The sequence below is a fragment of the Dermochelys coriacea genome, chromosome 10 (genome assembly GCF_009764565.3).
Source record: "Dermochelys coriacea isolate rDerCor1 chromosome 10, rDerCor1.pri.v4, whole genome shotgun sequence".
NCBI classification, from domain to species: domain Eukaryota; kingdom Metazoa; phylum Chordata; order Testudines; family Dermochelyidae; genus Dermochelys; species Dermochelys coriacea.
Window position 1 is genome coordinate 63,735,772 of NC_050077.1, and position 12,521 is coordinate 63,748,292.

A 12,521-nucleotide genomic window follows, 5' to 3' on the forward strand; every position below is an offset into this window, starting at 1 on the left:
GTTGAAATTTTTCCAGTCAGGTCTAGTTGTAGGTATTTTCTCATATTCATTAGTACTGTAGTAGCTTGCTTTACTGGAAGAATACAACTAGTGCATTATTTTTGGAACTCAAGCTCTGTCACATCTGATCTCTCTGGATAGCTGAAAATCAAATTTCCACATCTGGCCAACTCCAATTAATTTGGCAATCAAGCATCTAATTTTCTTTTCCACTAGGATAATGTCTTTTAATTAAACTAACGCACAAGCATCCCACACAACACATCCTGGTCCTCTTTAGGAACTGAAGAACCAAGAGCTCTATGGCTATAACTTAACTCCACAATGTCTAAAGAAAATATTGCCATTTATAAATAGTGTGGTCAATGCCAAATCATGCTGATAAAAGAACTTTAAGTTACATCACACCATCATGGGCTCTCACTCTAATTGTCAACAACAGTACAAATGAGTGATGAAATATTTCAGTTATAGGTTTGGTCAATACAGCTTGCAGCTAGCCTCATCTTACACAAGAAGGAAGCAGCTGTTTTTCTTTCAGTACACAATAAATCATGTTTATGTCAATGATTTTAGCAATGAACTTGTACAGGCAGTGTCTTTTATATGATTTCATACATTCTGTTGGATTCAAAATACTTTGAAATGTCTGTGCTTCTTAAATTTTTAAATTTTTCACTTTTTACCTACTATGCAAAATGTCTTTATGCCCAATATAAAATGTTAAATAACTTAATGCACATTCATTAATTCTGAATATTTTGCCTGGTTCCTCAGAAGCATCAATCTTTTAATTCCAGAATGACAAAAAAAATAAGGTCCAATCTGCAAATGCTGCTGGTAGACATTAATCTGAGCAGTTTTGTTACTTTCAAAAGGGGACTATTCACATAAGCGAGGAATACTCTCAGCAATCAAGATTTGATGGATCAAGCTTTTTTCAATTTTTTATGCAATTCTTTTCTATTAAGTAACAGTGGTTTACTTTTATTATATTTTTTAAATTTTTTTTGCAGACATCTAGTTCTTATTTTTGGTGTTTTTAAAAAGTTTTGATATGGGAAGCTAGAATGTACTTGGTCCTTGCATAGGTAAGCAACAGCCCTCTATTGAATCTCCCTGCAGAAGGGCCAGGCACAATTGCACTCCTGGTACTCCAAGAAGGTGCACACAGGACAGAGAGGGCCGAAGAGAAGATGGGACAATGCAGTAGCCTCAAATCTGATCATAAGCAGCTTGAAGAGGCACCATGCCAATCTAAAGGGTGGTTCAGTAGGTGGGTGTACTTCCCCATGGGAGCATAGACTTATAGAAGATTAGGGTTGGAAGACACCTCAGGAGGTCATCTAGTCTAATCCCCTGCTCAAAGCAGGACCAACATCAACTAAATCATTTAAGGCAGGCGTTAAAAACCTCTAAGGATGGAGATTCCACCACCTCCCTAGGTAACCCATTCCAGTGCTTCACCACCCTCCTAGTGAAATAGTGTTTCCAAATATCCAACCTAAACCTCCTCCATTGCAACTAGAGACCATTGCTTCTTGTTCTGTCATCACTGAGAACAGCCTACCTCCATCCTCTTTGGAACCGCCCCTTCAGGTAATTGAAGGCTGCTATCAAATCCCCCCTCACTCTTCTCTTCTGCAGACTAAATAACTGCAGTTTCCTCAGCCCCTCCTCGTAAGTCATATGCTCCAGCCCCCTAATCATTTTCGTTGTCCTCTGCTGGACTCTCTCCAATTTGTCCACATCCCTTCTGTAGTGGAGGGACCAAAACTGGATGTAATACTCCAGGTGTGGCCTCACCAGTGCCTAATAGAGGGGAATAAATACTTCCCTCGATCTGCTGGCAATGCTCCTATTAATGCAGCCCAATATGGCGTTAGCCTTCTTGGCAACAAAGGCACGCTGCTGACTCATATCCAGCTTCTCGTCCACTATAATCCCCATGTCCTTTTCTGCAGAACTGATGCTTAGCCATTCGGTCCCCAGCCTGTAGCGGTGCATGGGATTCTTCCTTCCTAAGTGCAGAACTCTGCACTTGTCGAACTTCTCAGATTTCTTTTGGCCCAATCCTCCAATTTGTCTAGGTCACTCTGGACCCTATCCCTACCCTCCAGCATATCTACCTCTCCCCCCAGCTCAGTGTTATCTGCGAATTTACTGAGGGTGCAATCCATCCCATCATCCAGATCATTAATGAAGATGTTGAACAAAACTGGCCCCAGGACCGACCCCCGGGGCACTCCGCTTGATGCTGGCTGCCAACTAGACATCGAGCCGTTGATCACTACCCGTTGAGCCCGACTATCTAGTCAGCTTTCTATCCACCTTATAGTCCATTCAACCAATTCATACTTCTTTAACTTTGCTAAAGTCAAGGTATATCATGTCCATCACTTTCCCCATATCCACAGAGCGATCGCATTTATGTTGATGGAAAAACTTCCATTTATTACAGTAGGAACAGGGTTTTGCTTTTTGACTTTCACTAGTTTTACATACATATGCAATGTAAGGGATTGCCCATGCGGAGACTGAGGATGTGAATGTACAGCGCACAAACCTGCTGCATGCTAAGGGCTTTGTCCAACTGCAGTCGGTCAAAGCACTTTATCTGCTACTGTGCACTAGAAGTTCCACAATGCACTATATCTACTGCTTGTTGGAAAGCTCTTATAGAGGCTTAATGTCAATATCACCTACTCAAGCATCCAAAAATTGCAAGTCAGGACCCAAAAAATCATGAGATTTTAAAAAAGGATTTTGGATCTTTTCATTTTTGAGCCCATAGAGTTCATATTTTCCTGGTTCTCTTTATCACCCTAAGAACTACAAACTTTTTAAAATGAAAGCTGAGATTGTCATGTAACCACATGATTCCAGCAGCTGGGACTTAAAAAAAAACAACCCAAATATTAAACTTATGATAAAATTGTGAAAGTTGGCAACAGTGTCTTTGGTTTAATAGAAAAAAACGTGTGTTCTGTTAACAGTTTAATTTGAAGAAATCAGGAAAAAGAACAAAGAAGTACACTTTCTACATTTCTAATTTAGGCCCAAAGAAGCCTTTGTTAATGACCCTGAAGCATCTCTTCTGCATACAATTTGCTTTGGTTTAGGAAAGCTGTTTTCAATTAAAGATATTTATAAAGAAAATTATTTTCTGGCATTGTTTACATGCCAGCACTGAGTTGTTATAAAAATAACAAAATTGTAAAGGGACAATTTAGCCGGCAATTTCCAGAGCACATCTCCTTCTGACAACAGCTGCTGTGTACTGCCTTAAATTATTATCCAAGTATTTACAGACTTGGGTATGATTCTGATCTCATTGACATCAGTGGAATTAAAAACGTGGGAAACTTTTGACTGTAAACTAAGGTCCTAAAGTCCTGCATTCCTTAATCAGGCAAAACTTCCACTGTCTCCAAGGATTGCCCTTAAATAACAGAGTAACTTTTCAGGCTGGCATAAGGCTGAACAAGTAGAAGTGGAGAGGCAGCACTGATGGTTTAATAAAGTGCAGTAATAATATAAAGAGCCTGTTGCAAGATAATAAGAAATCATTTAGTTATCTTATGAGAGATGATTTTTGCAGGGGTAGCAAGTTAACCCTCATTCCCAAAGGGATGTGGATTAAAATAGGCCTTGTTATATATACACCATGCTTTTGAACTAATCTAGTGGAGTAGTTCCATCTGGAAATCCCCAGGAAATAAATACTATTTACTGATGCACTGTTGAACAAGAAGCAAGACTCTGTAGATGATCAGATTAGTTTTCAGCAGACTATCAAGTGGTTTTCCAGAAAATGCCTCATGGATAGAATAAAGAGGACAATGAACTTGGATCAAGGGTTAAATAGTATGTACTGAGAATGAAATAGAAATAGAAATAAAAAACAAAACAAAACAAAAACCTGGATACAAACGACAATAAATTCAGAGCATTTAACATTCAGGCAACATGTGGCCATTCAGTTTTTTGCATTCTCTATGGATAGTTGGAAGCAAGATAGCTCATACTGGACTCATTAGCAAGGCTGATAGTTATTATCTAACAAAACTGCAGGTGACTGGAGAGGGAGCCGTTAACTCATTACAAATGGAGTTTCTGGCTTAGGCAGCTACTAAAGGAGACCCTTTCTTCTGTGGTCTAGAGTTTCTCATGTTGTTAGTTGCTGCTGGGGGTTCCATAACCCAGGCAGTATTTCGAGGAATCTGACTTAACGGAATTGATACACACATAGTTGCTTTAATAGTGTAGTGAAGAGTGAAAGAGGCCTCATTGCACTGGAGCTGACACTGTATCTTTTCTCCCCAGCTCCCTCAACAGACTGATCTCCCAGTCTAGAAGCTGCTCCATAAGATAGATCACTGGAACAAACCTTCCTTACCCTTAATTCTGTGTGTCTCAACGCCAGAAACTCCTCTAGCACAGAAAGGTAAGTCATAATTCAGGGGCTTCCTTGGAGTTTCTAGTCCCCTGATGTATTTAGATTCCATTAGTACTTTGGGATGTGGTAGTATTCTGAGGAAATCAGGGGGATATTTAAAAATCACTCAGACCAGTCAGCTTTGATTATAGCTGATTTCCAACACCTTCTGTAGAGACCAGCTGTGCCTTTGAGAGCCTTATATAAAGCAAATGCTTGTGAAAGTCTTAGCAAACTATTCAAGGTAGTGGGAGTTTTGTCGGAGAAATATCAAATGATAACTGTAAAAACATTGAAATGAGCTGGGGATCTCTGAGATTCAGGTATAATTGCAATAAGAAATTGTGTGGAGCCTAGTCCTTTAGCCAGAATCTTGCGCCTATAAAGAGTCCAGGAGCAAACCCATCAAATGTTGTCCCTCAAGTCTAATGAGGCAATATCAGCTAATTGTGAATAAGAAACTGCTCTAGCTGAATGAGTTGAAGGAAAAATGTACATAGAGCAAAGTTTCAAATTAAACTAAATTGCTGCCACCTAAATGTTGTTTGTATGTAGATGCACCTAATTCTGAACATCACTCAAAGTTTTTGTAAGATGAAAATCTTAGTAGTGTCCATTGTGAGCTTTTAGAAGATTATTAAAAAGTTTGAGGTTTGGAAGATGGGTGTTTTCACAAATGTTCTTAGCAGGAGCTGTCGAGGGTTGGCAAATACTGTATGCAGGTTTGCATTTTTAGGTGATCCCAGTTAAATAGATTATACACACCAGGGAAAGTCAAACCTATCATCTATTTTATGAGAACTTGAAATTATTTGAAGCCCATTATTCTGTGATGTACTTTGCTGCTCATCGTAAAATAGTAAGTGTGTGTGAGAGTGTCTGTGAAACAGCAGTATCCTCTGTGCTGCTGGGACTTTATTTCATTTGTCTGTCCAAGGGAAAAAGTGAATAGAAAGCAGCTGTTAACAGTATGTGATAAGAAACAGGGGAATTTCCTGATCTTTGGCTAGGAATGAGTTAAGTCGGTGGGAGAGAGTTCACACATGAAATTAGACTGATTTTAGCCTAAATGGCTTACTCTGACTGAGCCTCTATTTCTCAGGCTGGCCTATGCAATCTGACATAAACCTAACAGCTGCTGTATCTCTGGTGCATCAATGCATTATATCCTTTTAAGGTGAAATTCATCCCTGTGCAGAGAGCTAAACTTGGACTTAAATGATGCACAGACTAAGTGCTTGCACTCCGTGCTGAGGTGAATTTCACCCTACATGTAACAACTTAATCTCTAGTTTGATATTGCTTTCTCTTGTTTCCAGAGTTTTACATCTAACAGGACTGGCACTTAGCCAATGTGTGTCAGAGAACAGGTTAATAATAACATAAGGGTGATCCTGCAGGCCACTTGGACAAAACTTTCATTGATTATAGTAGTAGCAGCACTGGGCCTTAATTAAAGATTGTGAGATTTGGCCTATGCACAATTTATCAGTTTTATTGGTGTATGGATCAATTCCATTTTAAAAGATGAGAGCTGGCACTTTATTCCCGACCATATATAATGCTCTTTGGTATTGTGACGGGGCAAGGCCAGATGGCTATGGAAGAGTAGTGGGAGATAAATATATTCGCTCCAGGCTAAACAAATCCCTGGTACCAGGATAAGTGAAATGGCAGCTGCTCCAGGTCAATTAAGACACCTAGGGCCAATTAAGAACTTTCCAGAAGGCAGGGAGAAGGCTAGGTTGATTGGGACACCTGAAGCCAATCAGGGGCTGGCTGAAACTAGTTAAAAGCCTCCCAGTTAGTCAGGTGGGTGTGCATTTCAGGAGTTGTGGGAGGAAGTTGCGCTATTGGAGAGGCTGAGTAGTACACACCATATCAGACATAAGGAAGGAGGCCCTGAGGTGGGAGCTTGAGGAAGTGAGGGCTGCTGTGGGGGAAGTAGCCCAGGGAATTGTACATGTCATGTTTCTAAAAGGTCAGCTACCATAGCTGATACTATTAGGGTCCCTGGGCTGGAGCCCGGAGTAGAGGGTGGGCCTGGGCTTCCCCCCTCACCTTTGCTCCCTGATTAATCACTGAGACTGGGAAACAACAGGGACTGTGCAAGGAAGGATAACTTCTCCTCACCTCCCTCGCTGGCTTATGATGAAAATGGCTCAGTAGACTGTGACCCTTGTCTCTAGAGAGAGAAGGGTTACGTGCAGGGTCACGGTGAGCCTCCGAGGCTAGCGAAATCCGCCAGGAAATGCGGGACCCACGGAGGCAAGGACAGAGTTTTGTCACAGTATTTAAAATGTAAATAAGCTGGTCCAGAGATTTAACTTAAAAAAAAATGCAGGACTTGGTTCAGCACAAACCACAGTACAGAAGGCAAACACTTTTTGCTGAATCAGCTAAACCTGCTTATTACATACAGGTCACAACAATCTCTGAGCCTGTCTCACAGAATTAACTTCTCTATTTCTTTTATTTTTTGCTTCTCTCTCCTCATGTTGGCTCCTCACAAGGAGCCAAAGCCTGTGCTGAGAAACAAAACCAAAGCGGGGGGCTTTAACAACCTGAAATAAAGGGGATGGAAGCCTGCTCTCAACCAATGAGAGCAGAGGCACCTACCCAGGTGGGCTGCAGCTGTTACTGCTGAGTATTCGCAGATGTATATAGGTTACTTCTCCACTATACAAAGGTGTAAGCCAGGCTCTGTAGAATCTGTCCCTGGAGCTATCAACCCTTACCTGTCCAGGGTAACTCTACAACTCTACTTCCACACTCAGTGAGGAACACCATGGTACTCTGTACCATGGAATAGAGCAGTTCTTCAGTGCTTATTCTCCACTGCCTGTTCCCCTCCCACAAAGTCTATTGTGGAATTTCTGCTGCATTTTGGACCAGAGCAAAAGACTGAAAAGGCAGGCATGAGCCCAGCAGAATCTCCTGTACTCATGCTTTAGAGCCTTGCAAAGTTCATGGCCAAGAGGAATTGCAAGGTGAGCGCAGAAGAGATTGGGGCAGAGAGGCAGAGAGTGAATGAGGTAAGGGATAGGGGGAGGGGAGAAAGGAAGGTTCCAGGACAGTGAAAGAGGATGCATAAGAAAAGAGAGAGAGAGTTGGGCACATTGAAAATGGAGGCAGAGATGGGGGTTAGACAGGAAGGTGGCAGTTGTGAGAAAAGAAGAGTGGGTGGATGGGAGAGAATGAAAGAGAAGTGGAATCCCTGTATGAAAAAGAAATAGAGGGATGGGCTGGAAAATGGCACAAGATGATAAGAAAAAGAGATCAAGATAAACAAATGAGAGGACAAGAGATGCTGCATCTCAAGGAGGGAAAGAAAGGGCCCAGGAATAGGAGTAAAATAGCAGAGCAAGTGTCCAGCAGAGAGCTGGTCAAATATCTCAACAACTGAGTCATTGAATAACTTAATCAGTGAAGAACAGCAAGGTTAGTCAAGTAATGTCTGAATAATATCTGACTAGTTTAATCCCAAACCACTAAGCTTGGTAGCTTTTGGCAGCCATCATTTGACTGATTATTTTTCAGCAACTATGTATCTATTCTGTTTTGCTCCTGGATATTTCCTGTGAAATATCCATGCCTTTTTTGTACTTGAGTGAATCCACAAACTCATCAACTTGATACCTGAAATACTATACTCCAATACAATAATAATGATTATTGATAATACTTAGCTCTTACATAGCCCTTTATGCTTTCAAAGTGCCAAAGAAACTTTAACTCTTGAATCTCAGATTGCTTTCAGACAAGCAAAGTGATCACTGGCATGTTCCCCTATTTTAGCCTGGAAAGGAACCAAAGGCCCTGAGTAAGGTGATTGTGATAAGAACCAAGTTTCATTATTGTCTAGGTTAACCTGAGGGGGTTTCCTGTGGTGGCTGCATGTCTTTAGACATTTTCCTTAAAGTAACAGCAATGATGCATCTGCTTTTTTAAAGTAGTGTATCCAGTTGGAATTCCTTTAAGGGTATGTCTACACGGCAGCTGAGAGGTGTGCGCTAGCTCAGCTCCAGCTACAATAAAATAGCGGTGTGGACTTTGTGGCGCTGGTGGTGGCTCGGACTAGCGGCTCAAGTTCAGACCCTGGGGATGGGCAGGCTCAGACTCTGGCAGCCAGCTGTCACCCACCACCCGTTCTGCCACATTGCTATTTTTAGCATACTAGCTTGAGCTGATATAGCACAAGTCTGTCTACCCATACTGGGAATCACACCTCCCAGCTGCAGTGTAGACATACCCCAAATTTTCCTAATTGTCTCAATTATCTCTGTAATAATACCCCAGATTAGAACTCTGTGATTTTTGCTGATCTGTGCTCTGCAGGTTTGTGAAAAGCTTTTCTATGGGTTTCTTCTGTCCTTATTTAGGTAAAATTCCTGTTAACATCAATAAAAGACTGCAGGATTTAGCCCATTGACTTCTGTGGGAGTTGCACCTGAGGGAAAACTGAGGCAAGAAGGATTTAGTCCATTAAAAAGGGTTTGAGGAAGAAGTAATGATTTTTTTAAAAATAATTCTGATAGTAACTATAGAAAATCATGCCACTGATGGTTCAGGGGTACATTGGACTAGATAGGACGTGGAATCTGCCCATGCAAGGGAGTAAGGACAAGTAAGAATTGCCTTACACCCCTCCTCAGCATTAGTGAACAGCTCATTTTCTTTTTAAAAATAGATAAATATTTGTCCCATCTTCTCCTGCGAGGAGACAGTTTTTCACCACCTCCACTATGGAGCAGCAGTTTCTATTTTAAATTATTCAAGTGGGTGTCTGAGTTCTGAGGCTGGTCCCCCCCACCCAAATAAGTGAAAACTAAAGCCATTGGTTACCAGGTAATGGAGTGATCTGAGGAAAGCTTTGGTAGGAAGAAAATTCTTAATTCAGTGTGAATATTTTGGAACCAAAGATGACAGATATGCTAATTTACACCTTCTGAAGATCTAGCCCTATAGCTCCTATAGGACTTAAAGGGCCAGATCTCAAGTGGTATGAATTGGCGTATACTGTATAGAACAAATTCCTATAGGATATATAGGGCTAGATCCTTCAGTAAAGCCAATGGAGGTACACCAATTTTTGGCAGCTGAGAATCTGGCCCATAGTCTATAATTAAGTATTTTATAGATGCTATCACAATGTCTTCTGGTCACTTATATTTTCAATATAAGTGGCATAGTCCTACTCCCACTGAAGTTGATTGGGATTTTTCCATTAATGGCAATGGGTTTGTAGTATGGATGCCCAAGGAATATGCAAACACACTTGACTTAAAAACAACAAAAAAGCGAAAACAAAAATCTGTCCCCGAAACTATGTTTTGACAGTCAACCCGATAACGGAGTTGTTTTGAGCAACCCTGGTGCTACTTTTTATCAGCTGTATAACTTGTGTACAAGAATTAGTCTGCCTAAAAATAATTATTCTATCTTAAATGAGTCATTATTTAAGCACAGAGATATTGCACCTACTGAGCTAAAAAAAAAAAGCTATTAATATATGAAAATTAACTGAGACAAGTTAGCAACAACTGCTCTGTTCTCTAATTGTCTAATTCAAAATAAGCTTTACAGACTGGCTTAAATAGGCTGCGATTTAAGTAGTTGGTTCCCTAATTTATTAGTCCCCTTTGAAAGTCCCAGCCATAGTCCCTTGCTGGATCTCAATATAAATAGATATGTTCATTGCATGGTTATCTCAACATTTTAGAGAAACATATTTGAGCTCAGGAGGAGTAATACATGGATTGACTTCTTTCCATTCTCTTACGCCTTCTCGACTATTTTCTTTCACTGTATTTTCTGGGAAAATATCCCAAATCTGATCAAGTGGCTTGGAGTGGTGTTTGGTTTATAATCACTTGCACAAGCTGCTTTCATTATGCGTTTGGCCATCCTTCAACTCCAGATCAATAGCTGGATCTGTGTATTATTGGAAAACTTGTAGCATTACTACATTGAAATTCTTCATTATAGATGTGCTGCTTAGATATAGCCGTTGATGGGTGCTATGCCTTAAAGTTATCAGGCAAACCTTTGTCCTTGGCACAATTAATGCATTTCCATTTCTGTACTTGCTGCCGTTCCATGGCTAAAAAGCATAGCAATAGAGGCAGAATATACTTTAATGCTCATATAACTGTTTCAGAAATGCCTGCTCAGAGTGGCTCTTTTTAAGGTCTTAATTTTACTGTGCACACGGTTTTAAGTCCTGAACTGGAATGAACAAGCTAACAGGTTTGGATAAAATAAGAACCTACCTGAACCTGTGTCCAAACTTTGAACTACACCTGAATCTTTGAGATCTGGAAATATTCAGTCATCTTTTTTTTTTTTATTTTTTCTAGAGATGGGCTTGAATCAAGCCCCAGATCTGAACACTCTGCCCCGTAGGTTTGTATTGTGAACTCCCTATTTTGTAGGTTGGACCCAACTCTCTCTGTTTTCCATTTCATGTGTTGTTTCTCATTGGACTGGAAGTGGATGTGAACAGATAAAGAACAGGTACTACAAGAACACTTTAATTGTATTTCTGGGAAGTCTGTGGAATCTCACACACAAGACTGTTTTTGTGATTTTTCCAATCCAATAACCAGACCAAATAGGTTACTCTTTGAGTAGACTCCATATTTTGGAATGTTTTGTGACCCTTTTGAGATTTACCTGTCAATAATCCTGAGCTCACAAATCCCAATGAGAAAATAATGGACACAGATAGGATTCCAGCATACAAGTGTTGGAGTTCTCTGGGAATTCTAGTGGACTTTGTATGTGAGAAATGTGCCCAAGCTGCACATTAAGTATCTGAGTGCAACTTTCCTAAAGTTTGAGGGTGTTCTGATATGGGATTGTAGTTCAGCCCAAAATAGAATTCAGAGTAACAGAATTTGGATTTAGATCTGGTTCTGAACGTACCTAAAATTTGGGTATTTGTCCCAGCTCATCTCTAGTTCATTGTATATAAATGAATGTATGCAATATTTGTGACATACTACCAAGCAGGAGTAGTTAAGCTCCGACCTTACAGTTAAACAATTTTAACTAAACTTAATTCAGAAGATTTAGTAACTTCTTTCCTTCAGTGAACAATGTACTTTACCTCAATTAAAATAAATGCATAGCTGGTAGTACATTCCATTGGAAATTGGCTTCATCCCTAAAGCAATAAGATGTCTGCTATAATCTTCAAGTTAGCAGTTAGTTTATGATCTGTTTTATTTTTCTTGACTGCACATTCATCCCAATGCATTCTTTAATTTCTGCCATTCGCAGTGCATTCTTATGTGAAGGTACAAGGCTTTTATACATGTACTCAACATGACTTTCCTGAAAGTAGGAATGTGTTAGTCTCTGCATGCAGTCTAAGGAGTTTTGACCTTGATAGGTACATCTTACTGTTTTAGTATTGCTGACTTTTTCCATCTTGTTGCAACCTGACAGGATACTGAAAAGTCTTAAAAAGCAAGTGTAAAATCATTGCTACAAAGATAAAATGGAACTAGAAAATCTCTTTGCACTCAGGGTGCACAAAGTTAGACACACTGGAGCTGGCAGTAATTAGTGGACCAAATGTGCACATTCTTAACATTTCAGGATTGATTTAATTTGAAAAGCAAATAGTAATAGGGGACAGGCTAGCTAGACAGTAAATAATGTATCCCATGCTGATAACTGATTTAACAGGTTGTGAGTTTAATTTCTAATATAGACTGCAGACAGATTTCATGTAGGCATTACTGTCTGTTTGGCTGGTCAAACAGGAAGGTCTTTAGTGTTCATTTTTAAGTGAATTGAGGGTACAATTTTGTAAGTGTATATTTCAGAAGTGAACTGGGCACTTAGGTGCCTAAGTCTCATTCTCTTTTAATGAGAGATGAAAGAATACTGGAATGAACCCTAAAGAAAACATAAATTAGATAGCACAATTGTGATGAATAAATGGCCGTCTTCATGCTATTCTAAAGAATTATCCACAGTTTGTAGGATCAAAAATATTTCTTTGGATTGCCAAGGGCTTAATTGCTTAGAGAGATAACTAGTGGGACTCTAGTTCCTTTCACCTCTAGTTCAA

The 12,521-nt window shown here is 40.0% G+C and overlaps 1 long non-coding RNA gene across 1 annotated transcript in view; it reads left to right on the top strand.

The window, feature by feature from the left end:
- Positions 1-2,977: 2,977 nt before the first annotated feature.
- Positions 2,978-12,521, top strand: part of LOC122456120 — a 29,671-nt gene continuing 20,127 nt past the window's right edge. The window contains exons 1-3 of the long non-coding RNA XR_006274799.1: positions 2,978-2,988; positions 4,142-4,447; positions 5,758-5,808. This is a non-coding gene — a long non-coding RNA (uncharacterized LOC122456120). The remainder of the gene's footprint in view (positions 2,989-4,141; positions 4,448-5,757; positions 5,809-12,521) is intronic.